Below are 4,956 nucleotides of genomic sequence, written 5' to 3' on the forward strand. Positions count from 1 at the left end.
TCCATGGCTTTGAAGAAGTGGGTTTTTTACCCATGAAAACTTTTGCCCAAATAAATCTGTTAGGCCGGGTCTACAGTGGGGGAGGGGATCGATCTAAGATGTGCAACTTCAGCTATGAAAATAGCATAGCTGGGTGTTGACGTATCTTAGATCAACTTAGATAGACTTATTTCATGTCCTCAGGGCACAGGATCACTGGCCGCCACTCCCCTGTCTACTCTGCTTCCTCCTCTAGCCCTGGTGGAGTTCTGGAGTCGACGGGGAGGGCGGTCGAGGATCGATGTATTGCATCTAGACAAGATGTGATATATCGATCCCCGATAGATTGATCACTACCCACTGATCCAGCAGGTTGTGTAGACATACCCTTAGTCTTTAAGGTGCCACTGGACTCCTTGTTGTTTTTATAATTCATGAATAGCAGACTAGTTGACTATATATGTATTTATGAAGACTTGGAAAGCCACAGGAGGCAGTTAATAAATGTACTTATAATTATACATCACATACTGCTAGGGTGATTTCTGACACTTGTTAGCCAATACATAATGTAAGGCATAGAATACACCCCAGTAAAATGTATTATGTGCACAGTATTAATACAAAGTGTTTGCGTATGTGCAGAGACATTATATTAACAACGTATTATACTCTCTCCCCAATTCTGTTCACCCATGTCAAGTATCCCATAATGCTTTGCAAAACTTAAGTCAGCTTTGGTATTAGAAAATAGGAAGCCTGTCATAGTCAGGATACATGAATAATATGTCCTTGCGCAAGTTAGAATGTACGTCTATGCTCAACTGGCTTGGAATGTAGTATCCAAAACAGAAATAAGTACAGAACAAAAGAACAAGTTAAGGAATATGAGCTGGGGGGCTGGATTTTAGTGACATGTAAAAAGCCTTGTAACCTGTAAAATCGCAGTATAAATATTGCTAGCTGAAATGCATATCTTTAGCGCAACTAGCTGTGTAAGGTGAACATGTTGTCAGATAAGAATTGCTTCCTGGAAGGTGGGTATGTATGTCTCTTTTTGTATTATACTGCTTTGTTTTTTCACAGTATATTTGGCAAAGATTTTAGTTATTTGATCTTTTGAACAATTTTTAACAATGAACCGCCAGTGTAGGCAATTAGCTAAACCTTTCAGTCCGTACACCTGAATTGCATTTTTAAGTATGTATCTGTCATCACTAGAGCTCACGGAAAATTCCCCTTTGGAACTTTTTTAGGGATGAAAAGGTTTTGGTTCAAATTTTCCATTTTTGATGGGAAAATTCAAAACAAAAAACCCTTCGTTTTGTTTAAATTTGAAAAAAAATATTTTTTTTCCCTTTTCTCCCCTAGGAACACTTTCTCACTCTTTCTTCTCCACTTCCTATTTTCCAGTGAGGAGGAAAAAGTTAAGCTGTTTTTTACCCACTGAAATTAAAAGAAAAGAGAGCCCATACTCGAAAGAGTTTGCAATCTATTAACTTTACTTCTGTCCAGCATTGTCAATTTACATCTGTTGGCCCATGAGTCATAAGTTCCCTCAGAGCAAAAATTATTCCTTTTATTTATATATACATGTGTGTGTATATTCAAACAGTTCACAGATCTCAGCGATCTCTTAACATCATTGCAATACAATGCATGTTTATTTGGTACACAAGCAACATCCTGAAATGCTTTACAGAGTTAATAACACAATGCCATAAATAATAGCAGAGTGGGACAGCAATTGAAGAGAGATATTTTTCAGCTGAGATATGAAAAGAGATGAAGAGATGAAGGCCACTGCTAGAAGCAGGGGATCCATCTAATCAAGCTAGCACTAGTCTGTTCCAGTATTCCTATGCTGCATAAACCTCCACATGTAATTTACTTGACTGGAGTAACCCTTCTAATAACTATACTGTTAATAATGATAAAAACACTTTAACATAAATTATGAATCAATGGAACTTTAATCAGATAGCATGTAGTCTATAAAGAAATACAGCACAATGCAGTAGTAAAAGCCATTTTAAAGCAAAATATTATTAATTTAGTAATAATAATAACTAGCTTTTACTCAGTGCTATTCATCCTTAGATCTCAAAGCACTTTACAAAAGAGGTCAGTATCATTACCACTATTTTACAGATGGAGAAACTGAGGCACAAGGAGGAAAGTGACATGCCCAAGATCCCCCATCAGGCCAGCAGAAGAGCTGGAAATTGAATAGAAGTATGAATCAGAAGGAAGAGGGATAAGTAATGCTTTTCCAAAGATTGATAATGGCCCTAAGTTGTGGCCACTTTGCACTTAGCTACTGGCAAAAAGCAGCTCAAGTCTCCATATCCAGTCTCATAGACTCATAGACTTTAAGGCCAGACGAGTCCATCATCATCATCTACTCTGACCTCCTCCTACACATTGCTGGCCACAGAACCTCACCCACCCACTCCTGTAATAGACCTCAAGTATCAGAGGGTAGCCGTGTTAGTCTGGATCTGTAAAAGCAGCAAAGAATCCTGTGGCACCTTATAGACTAACAGACGTCTCTTAGTCTATAAGGTGCCACAGGATTCTTTGCTGCTTGTAATAGACCTGTAACCTCTGAATGAGTTATTAAAGTCCTCAAATCATGGTTTAAAGACTTAAAGTTGCAGAGAATCCACCATTTACATTAGTTTAAACCTGCAACTGACCTATGCCCCAAGCTGCAGACGAGGGTGAAAAACCCCCAGAGTCTCTGCCAATCTGACCCAAGGGGAAATTCCTTCCTGACCCCAAACATGGCGATCAGTTAGACCCTGAGCATGTGGACAACCCCCAGCAGCCAGACATCTGGGAAAAAATTCTCTGTAGTAACTCAGAGCCCTCCCCATCTAGTGTCCCATCACTGGCCATTGGAGATATTTGCTGCTGACAGTTGCAGATCAAGCCAATGCCATTGTAGGCAGTCCCGTCATATCATCTCCTCCATAAACTTATCAAGCTCAGTCTTGAAGCCAGTTAAGTTTTTTGTCCCCACTGCTCCCCTTGGAAGGCTGTTCCAGAACTTCACTCCTCCGAAGGTTAAAAACCTTCACTAATTTCAAGCCTATATTTGTTGATGGCCAGTTAATAGCCATTTGTTCACATGTTCACATTGGTGCTTAACTTAAATAAGCCTGCTCTCTCCCTGGTATTTAGCCCTCTGATGTATTTATAGAGAGCAATCATATCTCCCCTCAGCCTTCTTTTGGTTAGGCTAAACAAGCCACACTCTTTGAGTCTCCTTTCATAAGGTAAGTCTTCCATTCTTCATGTCATCTCACTAGCTCTTCTTTGCACCTGTTTCAGTTTGAATTCATCTTTCTTAAACATGGGAGACCAGAACTGCACACAATATTCCAGATGAGGTCTCAATGCATTCACAGAATGATCTCTCAATGCAGGCGGATCCTCCACTGGCATAGAATTATTGTTGCTGGTACTACATGCACCATCCTTCAATGCATAGGCATGTGGCCAGGGAAATGGGTAAATGATTGAAGTGTCTCAGCATTCTGGACACTGCTGCTATAAAGTCCATTGGGCTATAGACAGCAAGCATAATTTAAAGTAGACCTTCAATTGCTACAATGCCAGGGAACTGTGTCAGCTCAAAGTCAGCCCAGGGGAGTGCAAAGGTAACTTAAAGCTACATTTCCAAGGCTAGTGTGTTTGTTTTGTGCTTTGCCGACACAACTCAGTATCTGAGCCAGTATCTTTAGCATTGTTTGGTATTCTCATCTGTGAAGCCAAGTTTGTGGGTCTAATTTCTAAGAGAGAAATCTAACATAAACCACATTATCTTCCACTGAGTCTCTTAGGCCCTTTTCCTGATTAATGCTTAGCAGCTGCATAATTTATAGAAATTGGGGGGAGTTGTGGGGTTGCCCAGCACATCTCAGGAGCTGGATCTAGTTAATCAGCTTTTTTTGGAGTCTGATGGCATGTAAAATCAATAGCCATGCAACTCAGAGATGGATGCATTTTTATGGCACTTTATGTAGTGGAATCACTAGGACCCTATCAAATTCACAACCATGAAAAACTCATCATGGACCATGAAATCTGGTCTCACAGAAAAAGAAGGAAAAACAGGTAAAGCATATGAAATGTAAAGTATTAAGTGGGGCTTTTTTTTTTTTACCAACATCCCTTATTCCCATTCTCTTAGCCACTAGGCCTGTCTGATCATCTTTTAGATGGTGTTAAAGATGGCAGAAGCTGCCCCTTTTGGGGAAAAGGGATGTTAGTTGAGATGGGCTGGAGCTGTTGTCATTACTGTTGCTAAAATCTGATCCTGTTTCCCTGAAGACAAAACAAGAGCAACAGACACAAAGGGTGAAAGAAAAGATCAGCACAGATGGAAAATGCAGCTTCAGTCTCTAGTGCTGCTGCTTACCTGCAGCCTTGCTGCTGGAGAACCACAGCCCCCCTGCACATGATCTGATCAGCTGCTCCAAGGCTTGTCAGACTTGTACCAGCATCAGACTGTTTAGGGCACTGTTTTAACTGTCTCTCTGGTCATGGGCCCACAGGAGTGTAGGAAGAGAAGGTCTTGGCTGGCTAAGCCAGACTCTTTCTAGACAAAAGGCAAAAGGAAAGAGAAGAAAAAAAAGTGGGGGAAGGAAAAGGGCATGTGAATGGGAGAAATGGGTGATAGTGGGAAGCAAAGTCTTACATCTGAGATGGTGTTTGGGATTTAGCAGGAGCTGGTTGAAGTACAGATGCCATCTGGGTCTCTCTTTCTGGCCAGGACTAGGCAGGACATCTCTCAGGATCAAGGCAGTGAAGGTCCAAAGATGTCACAGTGGATCCCAGAAGATAGTGGGGAAGGCACAGGAAGCTCATTCCCAGCCAGCTAACTTGATTCTTCCCCTGAAGTCTTTTTTCAGGACCCCAAAAGGGAGTGACTGGTGAAATATCCTATCCTCTCATTATTTTCTCCACCAT

This window comes from Gopherus evgoodei, chromosome 3, assembly GCF_007399415.2.
Source record: "Gopherus evgoodei ecotype Sinaloan lineage chromosome 3, rGopEvg1_v1.p, whole genome shotgun sequence".
NCBI lineage: Eukaryota > Metazoa > Chordata > Testudines > Testudinidae > Gopherus > Gopherus evgoodei.